The 11,919-nt window shown below is 29.3% G+C and overlaps 1 long non-coding RNA gene across 3 annotated transcripts; it reads left to right on the top strand.

Moving 5' to 3' along the window:
* Positions 1 to 849: 849 nt before the first annotated feature.
* On the top strand, positions 850 to 5,992 carry LOC126724136 (uncharacterized). 3 transcript variants are annotated; one of them, XR_007654632.1, is made up of 3 exons: positions 854 to 1,185; positions 1,764 to 1,815; positions 2,259 to 5,992. It is a non-coding gene; the product is annotated as an uncharacterized LOC126724136 (long non-coding RNA). The 3 variants fall into 3 exon arrangements; XR_007654633.1 differs by lacking the exon at positions 1,764 to 1,815 and having other exon boundaries at positions 850 to 1,185; XR_007654631.1 differs by having other exon boundaries at positions 850 to 1,185; positions 1,764 to 5,992.
* Positions 5,993 to 11,919: the final 5,927 nt, after the last annotated feature.

The raw sequence follows: 11,919 nt of genomic DNA, 5'->3' as shown, positions 1-11,919 counted from the left end.
GAAGTGAATCTTATGATTCTTTGGCCTTTCAAAAGTTTTAACATCTAGATTTTTTTTAGTTATTTTCTTGTAATATCTAAAATTATTTGACAAATTTCAATAACTATAGCCATGAATTATTCTTTTGAGGATAACACATCTTTCTCTTATGTTTTCCTATTTTGTAGTCACATATATACTTTTTTTTTTCTATTATTTGTAAGCTCTAAATCTTTTGATTTTTTTATAAAAAATTTATACCTTTTGGAATTTTTGAAAATCTATATTTTCTTAGATTCATTTTTTTGCAATATCTAAAACTATCTGGTAGATTTCAATAGTTATAGTCATGGATTATTCTTTTAAATTGAGCCATTCTTTCTCTTATATTTGTTTATCGTGTAATCATATATATTTTGTTTTGTTTAAATAATTTCAAAGATGTCATTTCAGAAGTTTTAATATTTGAATTTTTGAGTTATTTTTTGTAAGCCATTACACATTCAAGCAATAACTTTTTCATCAAATTGTAACACAAGTTGAAGTCAGATGAGTCTACTACACAAATAGGTAGGTTCCCGTGCGTAGCACGGGTTTGCAACTAGTAATTACTAATAGCCAAAATGTTTGACTTTTTATTGATCGCGCCTCATTGTGCCACGTGACTACATAAATTAATGCCACATTTACATTTTAAAACACCAAAACATTGTGCCTTTTAGTTTAGTGGTTTGTAGAAATTAAAAAAAAGAAAAACACTCCTTTAAATTTGTGACAAATTAACAAATAAGCCTTTTTTTTTTTTTTTGAAAACCAACCTACAAATAACCCAAATAAAATATTTTATTTATTTTTTTGGATAAGAAAATATTTTATATTTTTTGCCTCACCCTCACACACATTGACCAAAATTTTACTCCCTAAAAAAAAAAAAAAAAAAAAAAAAAAACACCGTTTCAGACTTTCAGTGGGTAAGTTCTTTAACTGTCTCTTTATATATTCTCAATTTCACTTCAATTGTGCCTTTGCTTTTGTTTTTCCCTTTCAGTCCACCGTTAAGCACAGAACCTCTACCCTCTACCCTTCTCTCAAACACAGACCCAAGTTATTTCGCAGAAAGCTTGCAAGGGCATGACTATGGGTTCCAACGTTTTCAATCTCCAACCCGGCCTCCATATCAGACCGTTCTCTCTCGGTTTTTCTCAGGTTTTCCTTTATTGGTGTTTTTTTATTTTTGTATGCGATTTTGTTAATCAAATGGTTTGATAAAAGCGTATGTCTTCATAGTGGGTTTGTGTAATTGTGTCTGAAATTGTAAGATGGATTTGCTTGATTTTGATTGCTTGAATTTGTTTGTTAAAAAGAATTTTCCACAATGATTCTTTTTGGGGTTAGTTTTATTCTATAGAGATTGTGGCTCATGTTGATCCTAGAAAGACGTCTTTGGCTGATTCTATTTTAAACAAGCAAAGGTAATAATTCCTTAATGATTTTCCTCTGCATAATTTGCCACATTGATTGGTCATACTGAAATTTTTCTAAGAAAATTGGTTTCCATCTAGACTAGAGGGTGGCAATCAATCATAGGGTTACAAAGTATAACCCAAGTATCCAACTACAAGTTGTCTCTGTTACTCTTTGTTCATTATTGTGAACCCTATGTATTTTTCCTACTATTCATTTTTTAACAATATTTTCTTTCTTATCTATCAAAAAAAAAAAAAAAAAAAAGTGGTCTCTGTTACCCCCAAACTGAAATCCTAATAAAGACCCACGATACACAGGAAAATCTTACAATTCAATTGCTTCCTTCTCTACCAGATCGCTTGCTATTAGGTACGTTTCTTCTCCTCCTCCTCTTATATCTGAATTTATTTATTTATTTAGTTTTGTTTTACCACTGATTCAAGATCAGGTATTATGTTTAAGGATCTCTTGCTTCTATTTTTTTTCCCTTTTTGATTGATTTCACATAGTCCCAAAAAACTTCCCACAAAATCCCCTAAGCAGAAGTCAAGGGCTGTCTTTTTCTAGTGGGTATGTGTTTCTTATTTGAATATAAATTGTGGGAATTATTGTTGGTTGAAGATTGGTCATAAGCATTGGTTTCTAGGATCATTTATGAGAAACCCAAATAGATTTTTTGTTGTGTTTTGTTTGATTCTTTGTTTTGTTTGATTTGTGTTGAGTTAAGGAATTGTTTTAGTTTCCCTATTAATGCTTTGGGATATCATATAAACTTCAATTTCTTTTTTTTTGGCCTATGAATATTGATACAGGAAAAAACTGCCAATTAATGAGGAAAAACAAGGCAAAGGTGATGTAGTAAGAACATGTGGGTGTGGTCGTAACAAAATGTTTGCTCTACTCTTTGCCCTCTTCTACTACACTCCAATATCTAACCCAAGTATAGTTTTTTTGTTATCTTTTTTGTTACCTGATTTGTTTTTAAAAAAATTTCCGGAAGTAGTTTAGGTAGTCTAATGTTGGTTCCTTAAATTTTACTTGATGTATCAATATGTTTTTGAATTGTGAATTCCATTATTCTAAATATGTCTTAGATACTGGAAATTATGGTTCCCTCAATTTTCAACACCTGAAGATTAACCAAGTGCTATTTCTCGGTTATATCTGCTAGGAGTTCAACATAATGCCTCTAAGAGCAGCTGGTATTACTTGGCATTTTTGCATCTACGTAAGTTAAAAGTCTGTACATGTGTTGGGATAATAGTGTAGATGAACTGTCATAAACTATCTGATGATTACCCACTAAATTCTATATTTATGTTTAATATCTTAGACGTTGTTACATTCTGCTTTATGCAGATTAGGGATGTGCTGACTTGGGTTTGAATGTTGGAAATTTAATTGTTTGGACTATTTGATGTGCTTATTCCCACTCCTTTTGATTTATGTTAGGATTGTGCATTTTTGGTTTTATGCTATTTTTTAATGTTGAAATTTTCTTTATAAATAGATATAAATCATGTCAGATGTCAAAACTCATGTGCACATTAGTCCTCAAACCTCAGTTGGTTGCAGCTTAACTGTAATGAGGTGGTGGCAAGTCAGTTGGTTTACATGGTTTTTCTGCAATTGATAGATGATAGATCATGACCCAATTTGCATATAAGCATGCAACAATAGACTTTAGGATTTCACCTGAGGCAGTTCAGTTTATTAATATAGCACTTCATTGCAACATATTTGGATTTAGAAAAACGCAAGGGTGTTTAGTGGCAAAGTATTATAAGAGGAGGCTATGCTGTATTTGTTCAATTGTAACGTGTTTAGTTTGTCATGGGCATAATTTTTGGGTGAATTCATGTTATAGTCTCTTTAATACTATTTTGTCAAAAAGTTTTTCTCTTTCCAAGTTTTTGTTTTCTTTTCATATTAAGTCATGTTTTCTCTTTATAATGTTAGGTATAAAGAAAAAGGCAAGTTAAATTCTATCACAAGTCTCTAATATGCCAATAGACCTTCGCATCGCTATGCTTTTTGTTGTTGCTCTTTGGAATCATCATTTAACTTTGCCTTGACGTAAAAAATTACATTACATCATACAAAAATACAATTCATCTGTAAATCAGTTTGTGTAATTTTAGGTTATTTATGATGGATAAGATTTAAAACTGTAGCGGTCATTGATTTGGGCATAGAACAGAGCCTTGAAGTTGAGTAGTTATTATATATCTTCAATTAGGTTTTTTTGTGTGAGTGTGTGTGTGTGTGTGTGTGTTTGAAAGGCCTAAGAGTTGGCCTGGTGATTAATTTATTTGGCTGAAAAATTAATTTATATTGATGTAGATTGTTTCAGTGATATATATGAGCTGTTTGTTGCGGATAGTTTTGTTTATGGGGTTCAATAAAAATTTTAGGCACAGTTGACTTGATGCTAAATAGTTATTGGGTTTTGTTTGAGAAAATCTTTAGATTTTTTGTTGTTATTGTGATTGACTTCTTTTCTTTTCTTTTTTTAATCTTTTCTTTCGGTTGATGCTGATTACTATCTTGATTTAATTGATGAAGTCTTGAAACACACATATTTTTACTCAATGAGGTGCTATACTGATAGCATATATTATTGATAAAGCAGTGGAGCTTGTAGCACAATCTAGAGATAGTAATGGTTAATGGGTTAATGTTGTGGTGTAACTGCCAAAACTCCCACTTGGATCTTTAAGGGAGCCTTTGAGTTGACTGCACTGAAACAGGCAGATGTTGCTGTCATCAATAATGCAGATTTGGTATGCAACATGACTGACCTTTTTTAGTTTCCCTTTTTAATTTTGCTTCAATGGACATTGCTCATTTTGATCAGCATGTATTTAGTTACTTGAATTCTGTCAGATGCAAACTTACTTTTAAAACATAATTGGTATGCTGTTGAAATAATTAAGGCTGAAGTTTAATCTTGGGTTTGAGATACAATCATATCTATGCAGATAATCTTTTACTCTAATTTTTCCCCCTAATATTAAAGCAGCATTTTTGTAGTTTTGCATGTGTAAATTTTAGGTTATTTATGATGGATAGGATTTAAAATTGTAGTGGTCATTGATCTGAGCATTTGTTTGATATGAGTAGGAGGTTTAAAATTTTAGAACTTTTACCTTGGTCTTTTCATAATTTTTCTTGGAGTCAAAGTGGTGTGCGGTTAGTTTTGAGAATATTATTTCCTTAGGAATTTCTAGATATTGATATGAAAGCCATTTTAGTAGTTGTGTCTCTATTTAATGATACCTTTATTTGCTTATATCCCACTTTGAACTCCTTTTTCTTTTTTTTAAAATTATTAGTTTATTACATACCTTGTGTTGGTTTTAAAACTAACGCTTGACGGTTAGTTTTATGTCATTAGTGTGTTACCTAAGCTTTTGATGATAGATGTGTCTTTTTCTACTAACAGTTTCTAATGGATTTACTCAAAAAAAAAAAAAAAAAAAAAAAAAAACAGATTATACTTGGATTAGCAGCCTATATACTTCTCTTTATTTGTTGTGATTGGTGACATTAAGTAACAACCACATCTTAACATCAATTATATACTATTTTGTTCTACCAAATAAAATTACTGATTTGAGTTGTCTTTCTTTGTCATAGGGGTTAGTTAATATATTGATTGGCTTTCATTATGTCACTATTGATACCAAACTAAAGGTCATATATTCTTCCTGGTATTTTTTTTTTAATTTAAAATTTTGTGCGTCAAATATTGTTAAATATAGTATATATTTTCTTTAACAAATATGATCTAGGTTTGGGTATTTTCTTGAGGCATTTGGATTAGATAAGGTATAAAGGTTAGATTTGGTTATGTTTTATATATTTATTTGTGTTAGATTTTGTTTGGTTCACCAAACCATGTGACTTGCTTCAAAATTGTACATTCCGTGTGTAATGCAATTGAGAAGGATACATATTAAGTCAACTTTACATACATACTAAACAAACTGTAGGTATGGAAATAAACATTACCTTTATGAACTGTAAGTGCAATAGAGATAATTACCATTGCAATAAACATTATCATTATTTGTGTTGCCTTTGATTCCATTTGGAATTCATTGATTTTTTGTAGATAAGCTTTGGCTTTGCTGAAAATTTTTTCAACTAATAAAATGGTCCAACCTGATATGATCTTTTGTACTAATTTCTTAAATAAGTGATTGTGTCTAATGTTTCACCAAATTATTTGACCCATGGAAGATTGGGGCTATATCAGATCTCTATGTTGGTGTTTCAGCTCTGCATGAAGCTGCAAGCAAGTTCATTTTATAGATATCATATCATATGCCAAGGCTTGGCATCTTCAAGGGATTTTTTTTTTCCCTGTTGGATCTAAATGCAAAAAATGTATTATTGCATAGTTATATTTCTTTTCTACCTGCTGTAGTGTGCATATATTGCACATTTTTATTTGAAATTGTTACTGCTTTCTAGGCAAAGATTTTTGTATGGCTATGATTCAAGAAGTGGTACAAATTCAAAATATTGTTATCTTCCTTCAGCAGTTTGCGTACAGTTAAATTTTTTACTTAATTTTATTAATTTTCAAATAAATGTACTTTCAAATAAAATAATTATATTTAATTTTTATTTACTAATCTCGTGCATAGCACAGGTTAGTGACTAGTATATACCATGTAACAAAAGATTTTAAAAATTTTGGTTGCACCAAGTGGACAAGTTACCTCAATTTTTTTTTTTTTTTTTTTTTTTGTATATGAAACCTAATTACAACATGTTTTGATTTAATTTATACTTTTACTGCTATTTTATTTATTTTTATCAACTTGTTTCTCAACATCTTCATCTACGAACAAGATTTATTTTATTTCATTTTATTTTAGTAAACTTCAAAATTTTTGGATAACCCAAATTTATATTTGGCACTTTATTCTTTTTTTTTTTTTTTTTTTTTTTTTATAATTTTTATAGGAATGTTATCTTCTTTAAAAAAAGAAAAAGAAAAAGAAATGGGAATGTTATCATTATATTAGCGAGCTATGCAACATACTTCAAAATTTGGTTGGTAAACTCTCGCAAAGTCTTTCTCTCGCACTTAGCTATTGTTCTCTTCTCTAAATCTTGGATCGCAAAAGGTAGACTCTTCTTCCACTTTATGAAATTCTCACCCACTCCTCAAAATCGTAATTATATTCAAGATTGCATGTAAACTTTTAGCTTGAGTTTTGTAGCGCCGTGTTCGATTATGAGAAGCAGTCAAACATTGAGCTGAGTGAATTGGTGCTAGCTTCTGGTTAACTTTTCTATAAGTGTCTGTTCAATCCGTACATATGAGTATTTACCCACTTAATACTGCTACCAATTTTTATTAATGTTTAGACAATTGGATATTTTTAATTATTGAATTGAAGTCTCTTCAAAACGTTGCTTTCAATTGTGCTTTTGGATTGTTTATAAATATTGAATAATTTGAATTCCCGTCTTTTGTGTGTGTGCTGCGTTGATTTCTGCTTTCAATTATAATTACTTTTTCAATGTTATACATTTAGATAGGTTTTAATTTGTGAATTGGGGGCTAAAAATATCATTATGAGATAGACGATATGTTAAATGAGAATTCTGAAATTATGTAATAATCATTAAATTAACTATTGTTTCTTAAAACTATATATATTTTTAAGTTCATGACCACTACTGTGCAATGCGCAAACTTTCAACTAGTTATTAAATGGAGAATAATGTCTGGCTGTAAGTATGTTTGGATTTATTTTTTTATATGACAATTTATAAAACTATTCATGTGTATTATTTAAATAAGGCACATGATTCATTAACAAAGTCAGACGAGTAAAAATATAGCTCTTTAATTACCAAAGAATAGATTGTAAAAATATAGCTCTAAATATGTTTGGAGTCATACTTGAAAATATGTTTGCACATCCTGACTTAAATTTTGCACACCCCTATTACAAGCATTTTCATCTCTAAAAGTAAAGAGCAAATGTTTGTGAATTGCAAGTGTCACACTTTTTTATAAATTTTTATTTTGTGTATGAGTGTGTCTAATATTAATTGTTTGCATTACTTTTTATTATAATATTATTTGTTTAAATTATGATGCATGTCGATGTTTGTGTGTACCGTATAAATATAATATAAGTTTATATAATTTAATAATTAGGAAATAGAGGTGGTTTGTTACATGTGGGTGTATTGTTATTATGTTATGGTAACTTTTTGTTATAAAGTTAGTATAATTCAAGAAAAAAAAATTGTGAAGTTAGTGATTGTCCAAGACTTTGATTAGTTAAGTAGATAAGTAGTGTATAATTTTACGTATGAATTAGTGTGGCTATGTGTATTAATAATTAATACAAAGCCAACGAGTTTAGTTTAGTCATTTAATTTAAAATATTTTTATAAAAACTATAACAAATAGATAATTACAATTACATAAAAATAAAAAAAAGTTAGACAAACTTAACAAAATAAAATGGTCATGAGCTCATAGCTATCCACATTAGCAATAGATACTCATAATGAATTATCATGTAACAATTCAAAATTTGAAAACTTGTAAAAGAAAATTGTAAAACTTCATGCATTATTATTATTATTATTATTATTATTTTTGTCGATAATTCGATATATTTAAGTTTTTTTATTAAATTTTTTTTAATGGCCTCCCTAAACAAAATTCTTAGAGCTATCATGGTGACTACATGTTTCAGTTAGTTTAACTGATAAAGTTTTTGATAGTTGAATAAGAGATTTGGGGGTTCAATTTTTACTTACACCAAAAACTGATTGATGTCGTGGTCTGATGATAAAGAGCGATCATCAGGAGCGGACGTCGAAAGTTAAAACCCTCTCTAAATTTTAACCATATACATTTATTCTTTAAACAGGTTATATGATTGTTGACCTAATTAACAGGTCATGTGGATGGTTTTAACAACCGTTACAAGAGCTAGAGGAGTTTTCCTCCCGACTAGTTTAAAGGTTAAGGGGTCGTTTGTAACGTTATTCTAATAACGTTGTTTGTATTTTTTGAAAATACGTGTGGGTGAAAAAGTATATGAAAATATGTGTAATGTTGTTTAAAAATTGGAAACTTGTGTTTAAACACGTGCCAAATAGGTCCTAACTTTCTCATTTTCAAAATAATTAGCTAATTTTTAATTTTTTTAATAAATTCTTATTGTAAAATAGTAGTAGAAATTTTTTGGCTAAATTCTAAATGAACGCGAATACTCTCCATTGTTTTAATAAATTAATAATGCAAATTGCATTCCTTTTAAAGCCATTTTCCAACAATCACCAAACATCAATAGACATGAATATAAAGTGCGAACATTATCAAGTTAATAAATTTCGGACACTTATTCATTTCTAGTTTTATTTTTCCTCGATCTAATTTATTTAAGTTTTCCACTCCATAACTCAAGTCTTCATTCATCAAGTAAAAAAGTTCCATCCAATACTGAAATAATAGTGCTTTCCCAAATTATATCTTGTTCTTTCTCCGAAAGTCTTTGCATTGTTGAAGAAGACCTACACTAAGACTTGGAATCCAAGGCGTCTTTCCACCAAGCTACCATGAAATTTTTTTTATATTTTACTAAAAGGATAAAACCCTCTACAAAAAAAAAAAATAAAAAAAAAAAAAAAAAAAAATAAAAATAACCATCTACATTTATTAATTAAACACGTTATGATTGTTGACCCAATTAATAGGTCACGTGGATGGTTTTAGCAACCCCGTCACAAGTGTTGGAGGAGTTTTCCTCCCGACTAATTTAAAGGTTAACTTTCTCATTTTCAAAATAGTTAGCTAATTATTATTATTTTTTTAATAGTTTCTTATTGTCGAATAGTATAATTTTTTGGCTAAATCCCAAATGAACACGAATACTCTCAATTGTTTTAATAGATTAATAATGCAAAGTGCATTCCTTTTAAAGCCATTTTCCAACTATCACCAAACATCAATAGACATGAATACTAAGTACCAACATTATTGAGTTAATAAATTTTAGATGCTTATTCATTTCTAGTTTTGTTTTTCTCTGATCTAATATATTTAAGTTTTCCTCTCTATCTCTCAAGTCTTCATTCATCAAGTAAAAAAGTTACATCCAATACTGAAATAATGACGCTTTCTTAGATTCTATCTTGTGCCTCTGAAAGTCTTTGCATTGTTGAAGAAGACCTAGACTAAGACTTAGCATCCAAGGCATTTTTCCACCCAGCTACCATGAAAATCTTTTTATATTTTACTAATAGGTTAAAACCCTTTCAAAAAAAAAAAAAAAAAAAAAACCATCTACATTTATTATGTAAACAAGTTATATGATTGTTGATCCAATTAATAGGTCATGTGGATGTTTTTAGCAACCGTCATAGGAGTTGGAGGAGTTTTCCTCCCTACTAGTTTAAAGGTTAACTTTCTCGTTTTCAAAATAGTTAGCTAATTTAATTTTAATTTTGTTAATAGATTCTTATTGTAGAATGGTAGAAATTTTTTGGCTAAATCTTAAATGAACGCAAATACTCTCAATTGTTTTAATAAATTAATAATGCAAAGTGTGTTCCTTTTAAAGCCATTTTCCAACTATCACCAAACATCAATAGACATGAATACTAAGTACCAACATTATCAAGTTAATAAATTTCGGACACTTGTTCATTTCTAGTTTTGGTTTTCCCCAATCTAATATATTTAAGTTTTCCTCTCTATCTCTCAAGTCATCATTCATCAAATAAAAAAGTTACATCCAGTACTGAAATAATGGCGCTTTCTCAGATTCTATCTTGTGCTTTCTCTGAAAGTCTTTGCATTGTTGAAGAAGGCCTAGACTAAGACTTGGCATCCAAGGCGTCTTTCCACCCAGCTATCGTGAAAATATTTTTATACTTTACTAATAGTATAAAATAAAAAAGTAGAAGAAGATCATTCATTTTCTTTGATGAATAAATACTTTTTAATTAATTAACTCTTATGATTGCTTTCTTTCTCAAGTTTTGCAATTAGGTCCTACCCAAGAAGACCAAAAGTCAAGGGCCGATGGTGCTTATTTTCAAATTGTGTATCTATTAGTACTTTCTTGGAACATGCTATAATTGATAACAAGTCCATACTAAAGGTATTATGATTTTCATTATTTAACAAAACCTATAAATTCAAAAAGACTTGGCCAAAATCTTTGGCATAAGTGGTGCTTTTCCTAATCCCTATCTAGCACCTTCTTAGAAAATGTTTCATAATGATGACTAGCTCACATATTCTAATAATATTATGAACTTTGCATTATTTAAATGACTTGGATTCAACAAAGGCCAAAGACTTGGTGCCATTATTGTGCTTTCTTGAAAAGTGCTTCATAGCGAACAATGAACACTAATCCATATCTCTGGCATTATAAACTTTGCATTATTTAAAAACTTCTAGACCACAACAGTGAAACTTCACATCCATGTGTTTTTCCATTGACCACCATTAGATTATTTATTTATTTATTTATTTTTTAAGTTTGAAGAAGATAATTCCTTTTCTTTCAATCAATAAAGAATTTCATTAAGGAATGAAATAAGATTCAAAGGCCTAGCCTATATGCTTTCACCAAAGAGATAAAAGTGCTATAGATATATGAGAGAGGGATAGGCCTCCAAGATGAAACCATATTGGCCCAATAGGAGTAAATTTCAGGAGTCTTTCCGAAGTGGATTGTAAAAATGATGTGGGGTCCATGTTTTGAATACTAGTATTTAAAAAGAAAAAAAAGGTATGAAGAAGATAGCTCCTTTTTTCTTTCGTTCAATCAAGAATTTAATTAAGGAATGAAAAAAGATCCAAAGGCCTAGCCTATATGCTTTCACCAAAAAGATAAAAATGCTATGAATATATGAGATAAGGATAGGACTCCAAGATGAAACCATATTGGCCCAATAAGAGTAAATTTTGGGAGTCTTTTTGAAGTGGATTGTAAAAATGATGTGTGTTCCATATAGTTTAAAACCATTAGCCCAGAATTCAACCTTCATACTCAAAATGCATCCACATACAATTTTCTTTTATTTTTTTTAAAACTTTTTGGATAAGTTTGTTTCGAAAACTTGGATTAGTAGAAAAGTGTCCTATTTTGTAAGCATTTTAAGTGGAGTTAGAGATATATTTTTACCGGATTGTCCTCAAGTTTTTTCCCACCTAAACGTAGGTTTACAGATATTTCTGAACCACATAAAAGTCTAATTCAAAAAGGGGAATCTTTTATATGTGTGTGTGTGTGTGTAAAGGGTTAGAAAAAAACCTAGCAATATAAAGATTAATAAATTGCAAAATATTATTGTATAGAGAAATAAAACATGAATTTCAAAAAAATTAATTTCAATTTAATCATATATTTGAATTTGATATAAACTTTCAATATACTCTATACCCTTATGAAAATGTAACTAAACTTTACC

The sequence above is a fragment of the Quercus robur genome, chromosome 4 (genome assembly GCF_932294415.1).
Source record: "Quercus robur chromosome 4, dhQueRobu3.1, whole genome shotgun sequence".
Lineage (NCBI taxonomy): Eukaryota > Viridiplantae > Streptophyta > Magnoliopsida > Fagales > Fagaceae > Quercus > Quercus robur.
Note: the sequence above shows the minus strand (reverse complement) of the source record. Positions and strands in the feature narration are given on the sequence as shown.